Raw genomic sequence first — 18,722 nt, forward strand, 5'->3', positions numbered from 1 at the left:
GGAAAATGCTTGTTCAAGGTTTCAGAGTCACCCTTCCAGGTTTAGATTGTCTGCAGACTACAACACTAGAGAAGTAAACTCCTTTGTTTAAGTCATCCTTAAATTGAGTGTTTGTTATAGCAACCAAACATGTATCCTAACTAATGCAAAATCTGATATCTGGAAGTGACACTGTTTTAAAAGCCTAAAACAAGTGGCATTGGTTTGGAAATTGGACTTTAGGTAGCAAAGAAAACTATTGCACGCTGGTAAGCTGGTGACCATTGTTATGTTACAGCAAAACATATGATCTGTCATCTATGATGCCTTGAAAGGTCATCATATGCTAACAGAGCCTGTAACTCATAAAATCTAGCATGTATTGGCTTCTGCTGGCTGCTACAGGCAAGGTCTTACAAGAGAAATGCACTCAGGCAGCGAGTTGTAAGTGGTGGCTTGAAAGAGGCAACCTTAGCAAGGGTTCCAAACCTTTCTTGAGTGCACTCATTTCTGTAGATAATGGAAACCAGTCCCGTGGGCAAAACAGAAAAGTTCCCTGGTGGCTCAGACGGTAAAGAATCTGCCTGCAATGCAGGAGACCCGGGTTCGATCTCTGGGTTGGGAACCCCATCCCCTGGAGAAGAGAATGGCAAACTCACTCCAGTATTCTTACCTGGAGAATTCCATGGACAGAGAAGCCTGGTGGGCTACAGTCCGCGGGGTTACAAAGAGTCAGCCACGACTGAGTGACTAACACTTTACAATCAAGCATATTTTTTTGATGACCTCAAGGTAGCCACCAGCAGTTCAAGAGAGAATGGGAAGAACGCCAAGTCCAAAATAATCAAGCAGGAAAATGATGAGACCTTTGGCTGTGGTTATACAAATATGAAGTCAATCAGAAGCCTTGGGAGATTTTGAGAGTGTAACATTGGCAGAGAAACTATAAGCCCGGTCAGCAAAGACTGGTTTGCTCTCCCACCCACCCAGTTGTCCCTAGCCCTCGAAATCTGCACCAGCAGAAAGAGGGCTGTGTAAGGTCCTCAAGGACGGCCGTGTTCACCAACAGCCTAGGGGATGTCACGAGAGAAATAACTTCCAGGAGGCAATGGCAGAAGCCACTAGGAGAGTAGAAAGCTTCCCTCCCAGACAGCAGGACCAGCAGTGGCTGGATGAGGCACCCTAGAACTGACTCCTCCGTGGGAGGAGTGTGCCGCAATTCCTGTCCAACCGGATTTAGTTATTGCTAAAGATCAGGTGACTGCCTGGTGTTTGCCATTCTTTGTGTTCTGGAGTTTATCCTATTCCTCCTTCACTGTTATCTTGGGGAGGGGGAGGGCCAGATTACCTGCCTTTTGGTTCACAGGGCTCTAGATTCTGAGGATCCCATCCATACCCAGGCCCTCAGAGATTCTGAGTTCTGAGCTGGAGCTGAGTCTAGATGGAACTCTGCCTTACCTCTCTTCATTGTTATTATTGTTCAGCCCCCCAGTGGTTTCCGATTCTTTGCAACTCCATGGACTGCAGCACACCAGGCCTCCCTGTCCCTCACCGTCTCCCAGAGTTTGCCCAAGTTCATGCTCATTGCATTGGTGATGGCCTCAACTCTGGTGGCTCGGACGGTAAAGAATCTGGCTCTCTTCAGAGGGTGCTAAATGCAGGGTAGGGTGAGGGGTGGCCCAGTATGGGCTCTGGCAAAGCAATAGTTATTTTCCCCTTCTTCCTCTACTGGTAATTCCCCACAATTTTAATGAAGTGCAGGATTATATTTCCCAGCTTTCTTTGCAGATAGCATGGCCATGTGACTAAGCTTGACTAATGGGATCTGCACAGCAACATTGTCTACAACCTCTAAGGATGCCCTCAGGAGGAAGGGGCAGATTTTCCTCCTCCTACTGACTGGAATTATGATATGACGGTGGGAGCTGGATTGGTCATTTCAACTCGTTGGTGGAAGATGGAGGTTGAAAATAATAGAATCTCATCCACTCCCCATCTCTGAACTGTTATGTTATAAAAAGAAATAAACATCTATCTTGTTTAAGGCACTAATCAATCAATAGAAACTTTGCTACAGCAGCCAAGTCTATAACTAATGTATTTACATGGCAGGATCAGGGTAGGGTGAGAAATTACAAGTGTATATAATGATGCTTCAAATGTATGCAGTGCTAAAGATCTGCCAGACACTGCAAAACATGTTGTGGGCAGTATCTCAGGTAGTCCCTCACAACCCTATGTGGTGAATGCTTTACTGCTATGATTCTACAGATCAGAAGATCAAGGCACAAGGAATTAAATGACTTGATCAAAATCCCAGAACTAGTGAGATGAAAGTGAAAGTTGCTCAGTCATGTCTGACTCATTGAGACCCTATGAACTATACAGTCTATGAAATTCTCCAGGCCAGAATACTGGAGTGGGTAGTGGTTCCCTTCTCCAGGGGATCTTCCCAATCCAGGGATCAAACCCAGGTCTCCCACACTGCAGGTAGATTCTTTACCAGCTGAGCCACCAGGGAAGCCCAAGATATTCCCCAGGGTCAAACCCAGTGTTTCTGAACTAGCACCACACTCTCAGCCACTAAGCGTAATTACAGGCCTGGCATGTAATATACGCTCACTAAGTGGTACTATAATTACTACCTCACTACCTGCTTCCGGTTCCCCTAACTCTCTAGCTACAAAGTTCTGAAAGCAGGCAGGCTGGGGTGGGCGAGGGTGGGGGGTCTCTGACCCTCCAGTAGTCATCTCATGGTGGCACCGAGGTTGGGATAGAAAAGGGCCAGGCTGGGGCACACACCAGCACTGCCCAACACTAAAATCATAACGATTTTCCAGTTGTGAAAAAGGAGCTCCCACACCTGCTCTTGCAGCCAGCCCAGCCCCACCCATCCTCTTTGGCTGGGCGAATCAGCAGAAGGTACTGGCTTTGGTTGGGAAATAAATACTCCTTTGGGTGTTAGAGTTTAATCTCCGGTAATGGTATCATATTTCTTGAAACCCTCCTTCTCGGCGCCATCTCAAAACTGGGTGTAATAAGGACACTACCCTCTGACCCTACGGTGAAATTGGCCACCATCTCTGGATCGCTGATTTGTCTAGGACATGGGGTTGGGATCCTGTTTAAGTGTTATTTTTATATCACAAGGAGTAAAGCAGCTGGAGGGGTTCAAGGGAATAGCCTGGATGAGATCATTACTGATAAATTACAGATGGGGTTCCCTGTGCCAGAGTGGTTAGGAGGCTGTGAGAGCAACCTTCATGCCAGTCACCCAGACCCCAGCTCCTGTCCTGTCTGTGTGTGGCTGAAACCAAGCAGCTTCTATGCCAGTGTCCCAGAGACCTGGACAGAACCAGCACCTTGTTACTACAATTTAGTCAGCCCCACAGGCCCCATTACTGGGCCTTCTTCTGTCAACTGTTGGAGATTGAAATGGACAGATGGTGCTTTTGTCTACCCAGGATCCATTTTACCCCTCTTTTGGCAACCCCCCAAGTTTTCTTTCAGGGAACCACATTTCCTCTGATCTCAGAGCATCTGAATCTCAGAGCTCACTCATCGATTCCAGGAAGTATTCAGCTGACTCAGACTTATCCAATGAGCACATCAGATTCCCCTGACCACAGTGAAGGGGCATGGACCGAATTAGCCCAATAGAGGTGAACCCTGGGATTTCTGCTACAGATAATGGGGACTCTTTCCCACTGGGTTTGGAGCTATGAGGATGTATGTGTAGAGATTCTGCTACCACACAGAGCAGAGCTGCTTGAGAATGAAGACAAAAAAGAGAGTAAAAGAACCACGATATAATAAGAAAGATCAGGTCCTCTTAACATTCATTGAGCCCCTGGATCAAACTGTACCTGAAGACTTTATACTGGGTTTTTTTTTTTTCTGTTACATTAACCAATAGAATTTTTTTTGTTGTTGTTTGTTTAATGCAGTTTGAACTGAATCTTCTGCCACCTGCAGGTGAAACAGCCCTGATACCAGATTTAACAAAGAAACAACCCCGAGACACTTGCAAAAACTTCTGGGCATGATGTTCCTTCACTGCACTTTCCCAAGAAAAAAGAGCACATTTGAAAACACAATTAAAGTAATCAACAAGATGTCAGGGGGTAGCAGGCTAAAAGTTACTTTGATAAAATGCAGTAAAAGAAGAATTGGAATGGGACAAAGTTAGAGAAGGAAGGCCTCATAGAGAAGATGAGCAATCCCACTGCTGGGCATATACACCGAGGAAACCAGAATTGAAAGAGACACGTGTACCCCAATGTTCATCGCAGCACTGTTTACAATAGCCAGGACATGGAAGCAACCTAGATGTCCATCAGCAGACGAATGGATAAGGAAGCTGTGGTACATATACACAATGGAATATTACTCAGCCATTAAAAAAAATACATTTGAATCGGTTCTACTGAGATGGAGGAAACTGGAGCCCATTATACAGAGTGAAGTAAGCCAGAAAGAAAAACAACAATACAGTATACTAATGCATATATATGGAATTTGAAAGATGGTAACGATAACCCTATATGCGAGTCAGAATAAGAGACACAGATGCATGGAACAATTTTATGGACTCTGAGGGAGAAGGTGAGGGTGGGACGTTCTGGGAGAATAGCATTGAAACATGTATATTATCGTATGTGAAACAGAACACCATTCCATGTTCGATGCATGAGACAAGGGCTCAGGGCAGGGGCAATGGGATGACCCAGAGGGATGGGATGGGGAGGGAGGTGGGTGGGGGGTCCAGGAAGGGGAACACATGTAAACCCATGGCTGATTCATGTCAATGTATGGCAAAAACTATTACAATATTGTAAAGTAATTAGTCCCCAACTAAAATAAATAAATTTATTAAAAAAAAAAAAAAAGTTAGAGAAGGAAGGCCTCATAGAGAAGATGAGTTTGGACATAGAAATAATAATCATGACAACAGCAACTGTTTGCTGAACCCTAACTATGGACTTGGCACCAAGTTAAGCAGTTCACATATGTGAAGGGATAATATTTTGAAATAATATCCAAATTGAGGGGTACTTCTTTCTCCCAAATAGTCCTTTGCTCATTCGAGTTTCTCTGCTTATAGTCTCAAGGAAGAAATGAAACAATATAAAGAAGAGCATCTTCTGGCTTTTGAGTTTCAAAAGTGATTTAGTCTTCTGGGAATACCTTTGGCTTAAACAAAAGATTTGAGAGCTTTGACAGGCTAGGTTATTGAGAAAACATATTCTACTAAAAACACTTAAAAATGGTGAATAAAGAGCATTTTCTTAAAAGCACGGAAAAAATAAGATAGTAAAGACTAGGCCCAACTGAAAGGAAAATAGGCACACAGTGAAGTTAGTGAGGAAAGAGGTGGCTTTGCTCTAGGGCAGAGGTCTGAAAACTCTGGGATCTAATGCCTGATAATCAAGGTGGAGCTGATGTAATAATAATAGAAATAAAGTGCACAACAAATTTAATGTGCTTGAATCAGCCCCAAACCATCCCCCACCAACCCAGGTCCATGGAAAAATTGTCTTCTATGAAATTGGTCCCTGGTGCCAAAAAGGTTGGGGACCGCTGCTCTAGAGCATCAGCCAATTCTAGCAAGAGCCATATGGGGTTACAGAGGCCAACGACTCATACAAGTTGGGAGTACGTAGGAGATTCCATCTATTAAAAAACTGGGACTTCAAAAAACCACATCCTCGAAGTATACTCCAGAAGCAAGCTAACTCTTACACAAGTTGGCAGTCATGGTTTTCCCCGCCTGAGTGGTTCAGGGAGTGTCAAAGTTCAAATTTGGTTTAGAGTGTGGTAAGGTCAGTAATGACCTCAAGGCCTGGAAGAAGCAAACAGCAAATGTTCTCCGGAAAAAGTCATCTCTTCCAAAGCCACAAACAATTCCAACAACATCCAGCACATAGTTGAAAATAATTAGATATACAAGGAAGCTAGGAATAATGAACAAGAGCCAGCATAAAATACACATAGCAGGACTAAACCCAGAAGAATTTCAGAAACTGGGGTTACAGACACTTTATTTATAACAAATGCTTCTTATATTTAATAAAATAGGAGACAGGTTTGAAAAAGCCTGGAGCAAATGCAAAGCTATAAAAAGCAGAAGACATTTTTTGTTTAAAGCAGGGACTTCCCTGGTGGTCCAGTGGTTAAGAATCTACCTACCAATGCAGGAGACACAGGTTCGATCCTTGGTCCACGAAGATTCCACATGCTGCAGGTCAGCTAGGCTCGCACCACAACTACTGTGCCCTAGAGCCCATGCTTCTTGACAGGAGAAGCCACCATAATGAGAAGCCCACGCACTGTAACTAGAGAGTAGCCCCTGCTCACCGCAACTAGAGAAAGCCTGCATGCAGCCATGAAGATTAAATAAATAAGATAAAAATGTAGAAACTTATTTTAAAAATTTTTTTAAAAAGCAAATAGGAACTTCCCTGGTGGCTGAGGTGGCTAAGACTCTGAATTCCCAATGCAGGGGGCCCAGGTTTGATCCCTGGTCAGGGAACTGGATCCCACATGCCACAACTAAAGATTCGATGCTCTGCAACTAAGACCTGGAGCAGCCAAATAAACAAATAATTTTTTTTTTTTTAAAGCACATAGAACTAGAAATGAATGAGAAATACACAAATGAAAGCAAAAACTTAATAAATGAGTTTAACAACAGATGAAATGCAGCTCAAAGAGAAAACTGAACATTGGGTCAGGATTTATCCACATGTAGTACTGAAAGTTTAAAATTTTGTGAAAATACATATGAAAGAGAATGAGAGGCATGAGGTTAAGTTGAAAAGCCTACAACATATTGAAATAGAATCTCAGAAGGTGAGTAGAGAAAGAAAGGGATAAAAGTGCTGTTTGAAGAGATTAGTTGATATTTTCTGTAACTGAGAAACGATAATCATCCCTAGATTCGAAAAGCCTATGAATCCCAAAGAGGGTAAATGAAAGAAACCCACATGTAGAAACATCATAATGAGAACTGCCGAAAATCAAAGACGAAGAGAAAAAAAGTGAAAAAAATGACAGTCTAATAGTTGACTTCTTGGTAGAAAATGGAAACCCAGAACTGAGTACAGTGCCTTCAGAGTGCTGAAAGAAAGTAACTTCCAACTTACAATCTTATACAGAGAGAAAATTTATAAGGAAGACAAAAAAAAAATCTTTTATGACAAGCAAAAACAGAGAGTTCATCTCAGGAAAGGAAATTTCTAAAGAATGTGCTTCAGAAAGAAAGTGATCCCACATGTTAGATATGAGAAATAACAAGGAAAATGGTTTAAAAAAATAGATAAATCTAAATGAATCATAACTGCAGAAAACCACATTAAGCCTAAGAATTATAATGTCCTGTGAGATTAAAATTAAAATACTGCCAACCATAGCATACAAATCAGAGGTGGTGAAAATGGAGTATATGAAGTATTTGAAAATCTCTGTTATCTGGAAAGAGGAAAAAGTTTTGATTAAACTTCAATTTTTGTATATCAATCATGCATGCTGTAATGTCTAGAAAAAGCCCTAAAAGAACAGAAATAGAGCTAGCAAATAAAAGAAGGAAGAAATGAGAGAGAAAGAAACAACAGAAGTGGGACAAATAGTACCTCTGAGGGATTCCAGAAGATACATATGAAACAGAGTGAGACTTCTGTAGCCCCAAGAGGAGATCTCGTGGTTTGGCAGGAAGAGAAGAGTTAGATGGGAAGCAAGGGTGAGCAGCTGTGGGTCTCTGAGGATGGACAGCCTATCTTTTGCCTCCACCGCACACCCCCCAACCCCCTGCCCTGGCTAGTGTGTTAGGTATCTGAGAGCAGAGGTGGCCTGTGCTCAATTTCAAGATAAAATCCGAAGTAGGAAGTGTCACATGGTGTTATGTGGGGAGAGGGGCTCTTAGGTCACTTTACAGAGTTTCCCCAAACCCAGCATGGTAAGAGCAGCATTCCTGGGATCCTAGCATCCAAAAGCACTGCAGGAGATCAAGCTGTTGAAAGTCACATGACTTTGATCTAGCCTAACATCCACAGAAGCTTCAGTCATGTCTGACTCTTTAAGATCCCATGGTCTGCAGCCCGCCAGGCTCCTCTGTCCATGGGATTCTCCAGGCAAGAATACTGGAGTGGGTTGCCGTGCCACATGGCAAGAGTGTTTATTGTGAGCCCAAGAGTGGGACAGAAATTGAGAGAGAGAGTCAGAGACAGAAGATGGGAAGGAGGGACAGCATAACAGCAACCTATGTGGTCCATCAGCTAAGGACCATATGGTGCGATGGATGCCTCTGTGAATGCCCGGGTGGACAGCTGATGACTGAGAACCCGAATACCTACTCTGGCATTCCAACCTCAGTACGCAGGAACTTAGACATAAACCCAGGGGAGTTGAGGAGACCCTGATTTCACTGAGATTAAATTTCTCAGAAGGCAGGCTGTATCAGTATCAGGCACAAGTCATAGAACACTCAATTCAAATTGATTTAAACAAGATGGAGACATGCTGGTTCACTTAACAGGGTGTCCGGGGGCAAGCTGGGCTTCCAAGTGATCTTGATCCAGTAGCTTGGATATACTTCCCCTTGATCGTCTTAGTCGTGGTTTCCTCCGGTGCCAGCTTCAACTACTGAGGCAGCAGCAGCAGTTTTGAACTCCTTATCAATGCCCAACCACACCCAGAAGAAAAGAGACCATCTTTTCCTGTACTTTCTTTTAAGAGAAGGAAATACCTTCCAAAAATCCTCCACAAACTTCTGTTTGTATCCTATTGGCCCAAACTGAGCCACATACTTATTCTAGAACCAATCCCTATCACCAGAAGAACACAATTGACTTAAGACTCAGATCAGTTCAGTTCAGTCACTCAGTTGTGTCCGACTCTTTGTGACCCCATGGACTACAGCATGCCAGGCTTCCCTGTCCATCACGAACTCCCGGAGCTTGCTAAAACTCATGTCCTTCGAGTCAGTGATGCCATCCAACCATCTCATCCTCTGTTGTCCCCTTCTCCTCCTGCCTTCAATCTTTCTCAGCATCAAGGTCTTTTCCAGTGAGTCACTTCATCGCATCAGGTGGTCAAAGTATTGGAGTTTCATCTTCAGCATCGGTCCTTCCAATGAATATTCAGGACTGATTTCCTTTAGGATGGACTAGTTGGATCTCCTTGCAGTCCAAGGGACTCTCAAGAGTCTTATCCAACACCACAGTTCTAAAGCATCAATTCTTTGGCACTCAGCTTTCTTTATAGTCCAACTCTCATATCCATACACAACTACTGGAAAAACCATACATTTGACTAGACGGACCTTTGTCAGCAAAGTAATCTAAGACTAGTCAAGGCTCATCCTTGACTGAGGTCAATCCTCCTAGTGGCATGGCTGCTATGAAATAAGGAGGAATGGAATGGATTCACAGGAAGACCACAACTACCGTCCCCCCCTTTAGTTGCCCAATATTCACACTCACCCTCCATGCTTCATTACACACACTTCAGAAACGCCCATACCTAATGAAATGTGCTCTGGCCCTACTGAAAAAAGCACCATCCAAGCTTCTTCTCATTATGTATCCAGATGCAAAGCCAGCATTTCTCGGAGATGTACAGGTCTCTCCTTCGAGGCAGTTACATGCACCTGGACTTAAGAGAAATTGGGTGGGGAAATGAAGTGATTGTTTCTTGTTACATGCGTTTAGGAAACTCTGAGCCTCAGCCTCCTCAGCTATTAAATGAGATTAAAAATGTCTGCTATGGAGGCTGTGAAACTTATTCAAACTAAAAAACAACAAAAAGAAACCAATATGAGTTGTGTGTATTCATTTCTCACCTGCTGATTATAATAACCATGCTGCTTTTGCATCTGATATGCCAAAATCCTGGAGCTCAAAGTGATGCCCTTTGATTAGCAAAAGATCTATTATTTTCCCCTGGGATTAGCCCTTCCCCCAACTCCTTCTCTGAGCTTGAGTCTGTTCCGCACACAGTCAGTTCTTTCATGTTGGGCTAGGGTCCCATGGCCCTGCTGCCCTTTGCACTAGCCACCCTCTCCACTGGCTGAGGTCACCCCACTGCCCGTGCCATTTCCTTACTCCTCTGGCCACAAACCTCTGGGGCTTCTGTCTCTCTCTTTGGCCAACAGAAAATTTCCACCTACTTCAGATCAGCTATTTCAAAATGGGTTCTCATAGTCGACTTCTGACCCCTAGAAATATCCTTCATTCCCTTGTACCAGAGCCTTCTTCTTCCCAGAGTCTCAGGGTTTGGAGTGCAGACTGGATTATGGTCAAGTACAGTCTCACTTCCCAGCCTTCCCAGGTGGCGTTAGTGGTATAGAACCTGCCTGCCTATGCAGGTAAATGTAAGAGACTCACTGGGTCAGGAAGATCCTCTGGAGGAGGGCATGGCAACCCACCCCAGTAGTCTTGCCAGGAGAATCCCATGGAGAGAGGAGTCTGGAGGGCTACAGTCCATGGGGTCACAAAGAGTCAGACATGACTGAAGTGACTTATCATACATGCACACACACAGCCTCACTTCCCACCTGGCTTCGCAGCATCCTCCAGCATCCCAGCCCCGCTACCCAGTACAGATTTCTTTCACAGGCTGTGACTTTGCCTCTGGGATCGTTAGCTGGCTTGCTTTCCCCTGGGGCCCCTTCCCAGTCTACCCTCTTCAGGAAAGCCCAGCCCACCAGCTGCACATGTTTAAAGGCCAATGACAGGCCAAGTTTTCTCCTGCAGAGCCCTTTGGTGGCATGCAAACTCAAGGGACTTCTGTCCTGAGTGGTCTGATTAGTCTACCTAGAAGCACAGAGAGAGGTCTTTTGAGAAGTCTGGGCTTCAGCAGAGCTTCTGCTCTGCCCAGCCAACAGTATCCCCCTGCCTGTGTAATTTTCAGCAAATCACTTACGTTCTTTGAACTTTGATTTCCACATCCCTAGAACGGCTAAAGCAGTGCTGAGAGAGAAATTTATAGTGTTAAACACGTACATTAGAAAAGGGGGAACAAAGAAGATGGGAAAGATACTTTTAGTAATACAGAAAGGTATTCAGAACACACTGTTAAATGGAAAAAGTTTAGTTGATAAGTCGCGTCCTATTCTTTGTGACCCCATAGACTGTAGCCCACCAGGCTCCTCTGTCCATGGGATTTCCCAGGCAAGAATACTGGATTGGGTTGTCATTTCCTTCTCTAGGGGATCTTCCCAACCCAGGGATGGAACCTGAGTCTCCTGCATTGGCAGGTGGATTCTTTAGCACTGAGCCACCAGGGAAGCCCATATTTTATGGTAGTATATGCTATAATATAGATAATTATTTCCCATTGAAATTTGTTTATAGCTTTAAAAAAAATCCATTACTGGGAGTATACTAATGAGCTGTCTTACTTAAACAGCTTAAAATTCTAATTTTTATAATGTGAACTTAGATGAGTCTTGTGGGGAATATAATAGTTTCCTCTGTTGCTACATTTCTTTTTCTCAAGTATTTAAAACTATTTTTGTGAGGGCAGGAGAGAGAGAGGAAGAGAGACAGAAACAGGGAGAGACTAATTTTCAACACCCACTCAATTAGTGGAGGCTCCTAAAAGAATGCAGGGCTGGAATGGGAAAGATGCTCTTGGATACTGTCAGTTTGGTCTCTCATTGCGATTAGCCCAGAGAGATAAATGTCCTGCCCAGAGCCAGGCTAGGACACTGCTCGCCCTGCGTCCACACAGAGCTCTTTCTCCTGAGCAGTCCTGCCCCTCCAGTCAGTCCCTTGGTTACCCCACCTCTGTTGGCAGCTGTCACTCTTCTGGTCCCGCTGTGGCTATCTCCTCCCTTTACTGGGTCTGAAGGGTGCCTCGAATCTGCTCCTTAGGGTCTGGCGCCCTCTTCTGGCTTTGAGGATTCACCACAATCGTTAAAGGACCACCCGACCAGCCCTGAATTTAGCAGCTCTTTCATTTTCCAAAGTCATAGGGGAAACTGAGGCAGCAATTGGGGAGAGTGACTGGATCCAGAACACAAAGCAAAGAAGCTTCTTGGGCTAAAACTTGGGACTTCTGACCCTTCTTTCTGCACTCTTTCTGGCACACCGTCTTTGGAAGAAATGAGGAAGACCTAGGAGATGGCAGACTTGACTCCAAGGCTGGGGAAAAGTCCACCTTCCACATGTATCCTCAGGAGCCCTCTTGGCATGTTGGGGAAGGACTGAATGTTGAGCTGGACTTTTCCAATGCTGTACTCTAGGGCAGTGGCCCTACTGCCCTTTCTCAATTTAGTCAGTTCAGTCGCTCAGTCGTGTCTGACTCTTCGCAACCCCATGGACTTCAGCATGCCAGGCCTGCCTGTCCATTACAAACTCCCGGAGTTTATTCAAACTCATCTCCATTGATTTGGTGATGCCATCCAAACATCTCATCCTCTCTCATCCCCTTCTCCTCCTGCCTTCAATCTTTCCTAGCATCAGGGTCTTTTCCAATGAGTCAGCTCTTCGCATCAGATGGCCAAAGTATTGGAGTTTCAGCTTCAACATCAGTCCTTCCAATGAACACTCAGGACTAATCTCCTTCAGGATGGACTGGTTGGATCTCCTTTCAGTCCAAGGGACTCAAATGTCTTATCCAACACCACAGTTCAAAAGCATCAATTCTTCGGTGCTCAGCTTTCTTTATAGTCCAACTCTCATATCCATACCTGACTACTGGAAAAACCATAGCCTTGACTAGACGGACCTTTGTTGGCAAAGTAATGTCTCTGCTTTTTAATACACCTCAATACTCCCATCAGAGTGTGGATGGATTTAATGATGCCCTAGGCATAGCCTGTGCTTCCCCAAATGCCATCATTCACAGCTTCCTTCATGGATTTTGCATATCCACGAGCCACTCAGACTATAGTTTACTTAATACTTTTCTTTTAAGTGTCTCGTTTTAAACTTAAAAGTCTGAGGGAATGAATCACCTTTCCCTGGGTGACGACCCATAGATGCATCTGGTTTCCTCGGAATTGTCTTTGAGCCCTTGTTGTCTGCATTTATTGCAACAAGACTTGATCCCACCCAGAATTCTTACCTTTAAAAACAAAAGCCATTACTTGCTGGAAAGGGTGTGGAGAGAAGGGAATTTTCCTACATTGTTGGTGGGAATGTAAATTGGTACAGCCACTAAGAAGAACAGTATGGGGGTTCCTTAAAAAATTAAAAGTAGAGCTACTATATGACCCTGCATTCCCACTCCTGGGCATTTATCTGGAGAAAAACATGATCTGAAGGATATGTGCACCCCAACATTCATTGTGGCACTGTTTACAATGGCCAAGACATGGAAGCAACCTAAGCGTCCATCGACAGAGGAATGGATAAAGAAGATGAGGTATATACATATATATTAATATACATATATATTAATACAGGTATTTACCTGGTGGTCCAGTGGCTAAGACTCTGAGCTCCCAATGCAGGGGGCCCAGGTTTGATCCCTGGTGAGGGAACTAGACCCTACATGCTGCAACAACAACAACAAAAAAGATTCTTCATGCCTCAACTAAGACCTGACATAGCCAAATAAATCAGTAAATAAATAAATATATTAATACAATGGAATATTACTCAGACATTAAGAATAATGAAATAATACCATTTGCAGCAACACTGATGGACCTAGAGAGTGTTACACTAAGTCAGATGAAAAGGAGAAATATCGTATGACATCCCTTATATGTGGAATCTAAAAAGAAATGATACAAATGAACTTACAAAATAGGAAGAGACTCACAGACTTAGAAAATTAACTTATAGTTGCTGGGGGAAAGGGATAGTTAGGGACTTTGGGAAGGTCATGGACACACTGCTATATTTAAAATGAATAACCACCAAGGACCTACTACATAGCACATGGAACTCTGCTCAATGTTATGTGCCAGCCTGGGTAGGAGAGGGGTTGCGGGGTAGAATGCTGCTGCTGCTGCTGCTAAGTCACGTCAGTCGTTTCCGACTCTGTGCGACCCCTTAGACGGCAACCCACCAGGCTCCTCTGTCCCTGGGATTCTCCGGGCAAGAATACTGGAGTGGATTGCCATTTCCTTCTCCAGTGCATGAAAGTGAAAAGTGAAAGTGAAGTCGCTCAGTCGGGTCCGACTCTTCTCGACCCCATGGACTGTAGCCTACCAGGCTTCTCTGTCCATGGGATTTCCCAGGCAAGAGTACTGGAGAGGGTTGCCATTGCCTTCTCCAGGGGGGAGAACGGATACATGTATATATATAGCTGAGTCCCTTCGCTCTTCACCTGAAGCTACCACAACACTGTTAATCGACTATCAGTTCATTTCAGTTGCTCAGTTTTGTCCACCTCTTTGTGATCTATGGACTGCAGCATGCCAGGCTTCCCTGTCCTTCACCATCTTCTGGAGTTTGCTCAAACTCATACTCATCAAGTTGGTGATGCCACCCAACCATCTCATCCTCTGTTGCCCCCTTCTCTTCCTGCCTTCAATCTTTCCCAGCATCAGGGTCTTTTCCAATGAGTCAGTTCTTTGCATCAGGTGGCCAAAATATTGAAGCTTTAGCTTCAGCATCAGTCCTTCCGATGAATATTCAGGGTTGATTTCCTTTAGGACTGACTGGTTTGATCTCCTTGCTGTCCGAGGGACTCTCAAGAGTCTTCTCCAATACCACAGTTCAAAAGCATCAGTTCTTCCGTGCTCAATATTTTTTATAGTCCAACTCTCACATCCATACATAACTACTGGAAAAACCATACCCCAACACAAAATAAAAAGTATAAAGTTTAGGGGAAAAAAAACAACTATTACTAGGGAATGAGAAACTGGTATCTTTCAGGTACCATTCTCAGTCTTCACTTACTCCTCGTTACACTCTTTAGGGGTAGCTACTATCTAAATCGGACATCAAGGCACAGACAGGCTAGTCCAAGGTCTCACAGTTGAGAAATAGTTGAACTGAACTGGATCACGCTCTACTTCCAAAGCCAATTGATGTGAACTTGCTGATCTTTTGAAATTCAAAGTAAAATGGGGGCTTCCCCTGGTGGTTCAGTGGTAAAGAATCTGCCTGCCAATGCACAAGACATGGGTTCAACACCTGGTCCAGTAAGATCCCACATGCCGCAGAGCAACTAAGCCTGTGGGCCACAACTACTGAGCCCATGTGCTGCAACTACTGAAACCCAAATGCTCCACAACAAGAGAAGCCCCACAATGAGAAGCCCATGCACCACAACTAGAGAGTAGCCCTCAGCCCTCTCGCTGAAACTAGAGAAAAGCCCATGCAGCAACGAAGACCCAGCACGGCCAAATAAATAAATGCAATTTTTAAAAAGTAAAATGATGCAAAGCAATAGTAAGAGATAATGACCAGTGTGGCATCTGTGCTTTGGAGGAACTCACTGTGCAGGTGGAAGGCAGACAGCAGACATAGGAATACAGTGTGTGATAGAGACAGGGGACCAGGAGCAACATCCAGCATTGTGGGAGTATAAGAAGATCAGAGATGTGGGTCCTAAGTCCCAGGGAGGTGGAGTGGGCAAGAGGAGCATTCCTGGCCGTGCTTTTTCAATGCCACAGGGAATGGCATTGACACTGCTTGGACCTCTGTGGCCCCTTCTGATCACTTATAGATCATCCAGTAACATTTATCCATGGGAGCCCTTCTTGATGGGGTGGCTCTGCCTGACACCTTCTCCTAGGGTAGGGCTGTGTCCCTATGGGACAGGCAATCAAGGTGGGGGTAAAGGTGCAGGTGGAAGGATAAGCTGGACTCATAGTTCTACCTCTTGATGACTATGACCTTGGCCTCAGTTTTCTCAACAGCCAAAAGTCCCACAGAGGTGCCCCGTGCTTCCACTTCATGGAACAACTTCCTGTGGGAAGTGGGGTCAGCAGCCTCCAGCTGTCGGCTGCTTGAGGATCAGCTGCAGAGAACCCACTCTCCCCTTCTCGGGGCTGTGGGCACATCTGATGACTGGGTGAAGGCGGGGTGGAGAGGCCCAGCCATTTTAACCCGGTGAGGGCCCCTCTCTCCAGAGCTCAAGGTCCCGGTGTCGATGGAGGCTTTGTTCCACTTCTGCCTCTGTCCAATGCTGCCTCTCTTTTTACAGGGGCTGATTCCAAATAAACCCTTGGCACCCCAGACTCCCTCTCAGTATCTGTTTCTGGAGAACCCGATCGGTGACATATCCATTTTACACAGTCACGACAGAGGAGGCATGCTGCCGGTTTTGATGAAACGAGGTTGGATGTTAATCTAAATGTGAGAATTGTCCAGCTCATTGGGACCTACCTTCTGACCAGACCACGAATCATTTTGGGAGGAGGCACTGAAGGCTGCAGGACAGTCAGGCAGCCTTGCTTCATTATTTGACCTCACAGAACCAGGGCAAATCACTTGAAGACAAAAGGGCTGAGGGGCAGTTGAAGGAGGCTTTTGGAGACAGCACGGTGCCGAGAAGATGGGTGATGTTTCCAGCAATCCATCACTTTAGATAGTAACTCGACAGATATTCTTTGAACATACATTACATGTGAGAGCTCATGCTAGGAAGGGAAAAGTTTTGGAGAAAAGCCTCAAAGAATTTCTCTGACCCTGACTGTCCCCAAGAGCTATTCCTTAGCCCTATGAGCTCTGGACATTTTCCTAAACAGTCCTCTCCTTCTTTGTTTTCTTTTCACTGAATAACTGAAGCCTCTACAATAAAAAATGAACTTTAGCCAAAGAGTAAATAAATAAGCAAAAAAGCTCAAAATGCTTTTTCACCACCGAATATAACAACTTGTTCAGTCACTTAGTTGTGTCCAGCTCTTTGGGAACCCATGGACTGCAGCATGCCAGGCTTCCCTGTCCTTCACCATCTCCCAGAGTTTGCACAAACTCATGTTCATTGAGTTGGTGATGCCATTCAACTATCTCGTCCTCTGTCGCCCCCTTCTCATCCTGCCTTCAATCTTTCCCAGTATCAGAGTCATTTCCAATGAGTCAGCTCTTCACACCAGGTGGTCAAAGTATTGGAGCTTCAGCTTCAGCATCAGTCCTTCCAATGAATATTCAAAGTTTATTTCCTTTAGGATTGACTGGCTTGATCTCCTTGCTGTCCAAGGGACTCTCAAGAGTTTTTTCCAACACTGCAGTTCAGAAGCATTAATTCTTTGGTGCTCAGCCTTCTTTATGGTCCAACAACTTGTAAGATTTTAAAATCCTCCCCTGATCCTTATTGCTGCACCCACTGTTTCTACTGCATAGTCTTTTTAAAAACTTATTTATTTGTTTTTGGCTGCGTTGGATCTTCATTGCTACTGGGGCTTTCTCTAGTTGCAGCGAACTGGGGTACTCTTCTTTGCCATGCATGGTCATCTCATTTCTTAGCTTCTCTTGTTGCAGAGCATGGGCTCTGGGCATATGGGCTCAATCACTGGCTTGCGGGCTCTAAAGCAGGGGCTCAGTAGTTGTGGTGCATGGGTTTAGTTGTTCCATCCCATTAGGTATCTTCCAGAACAAGGGATAGAACTTGTATCCCTTGCATTGCAAGATGGATTCTTAACCACTGGACTACCAGGGAAGTCCTGCATAGTCTTTATTATAAAAATAACAGGCCCAGCGGGAGGCATTGACCTTTGAAGGCTGTGAACTGCCGAGAGAGAAGCAGAGATGAGGTTTCAGGAGGTGCTGGAGGAAAGAGGTGATTGTGTAGCCTTGTGTAGCGGCGCCCTTATGTTGCATCCTCAGGAAAAGGAGCTGTAAATCCTGGGAGCCAGATTCTCATCTGCTCCCTCCCAGAAGAAACCATAGTTTTGTCAACTCTCAAGTGGAGACCTCTGCCCCCTGGGCAGGTCCTGGAGCCAGAGCCACACATCAGGGAGCTCCTGCCCCAGGAGAGTACATCATGTGAAATGCCAGGCTGAATGAATCACAAACTGGAATCAAGATTGCCAGGAGAAATATCAACAGTCTCAGATATGCAGATGATACCACTCTAATGGCAGAAAGTGAAGAGGAACTAAGTAGCTTCTTGATGAGGGTGAAAGAGGAGAGTGAAAAAGCTGGCTTAAAACTAAACATTCAAAAAATGAAGATCATGGCATCCAGTGCTGTCACTTTGTGGCACACAGAAGGAGAAAAAGTGGAAGCAGTGATACATTTTCTTTTCTTGGGCTCCAAAATCACTGCAGATGGTGACTGCTGCCATGAAATTAAAAGACGCTTGCTCCTAGGAAGAAAAGCTATGACAAACTTGGACACCATATTAAAAAGCAGAAACATCACTTTGTAGACAAAGATCCATATAGTCAAAGCTAGGGTTTTTCCAGTAGTCATATACGGATTTGAGAGTTGGACCATAAAGAAGACTGAGCACCAAAGAGTTGATGCTTTTGAATTGTGGTGCTGAAGAAGACTCTTGAGAGTTCCTTGGACTGCAAGGAGATTAAACCAATCAGTCTTAAAGGAAATCAACCCTGAATATTCATTGGAAGGACTGATGCTGAAGCTGAAGCTCCAATACTTTGATCACGTGATGTGAAGACCTGACTCATTGGAAAAGACCCTGATGCTGGGAAAGACTGATGGGAAAAGGAGAAGAGGGGGCAGAGGATGAGATGGTTAGATCACCGACTCATTAGACATGAATTTGAGCAAACGCTGGGAGATAGTGGAGGACAGAGGAGTCTGGCGTGCATGGGGTCACAAAGAGTCGGACACGATTTAGAGACTGAACAACAGCAACAATACTTAAGGCCA

Source organism: Giraffa tippelskirchi, chromosome 3 (genome assembly GCF_054371585.1).
Source record: "Giraffa tippelskirchi isolate mGirTip1 chromosome 3, T2T-mGirTip1v1.2.pri, whole genome shotgun sequence".
In the NCBI taxonomy this organism is placed as follows: Eukaryota; Metazoa; Chordata; class Mammalia; order Artiodactyla; family Giraffidae; genus Giraffa; species Giraffa tippelskirchi.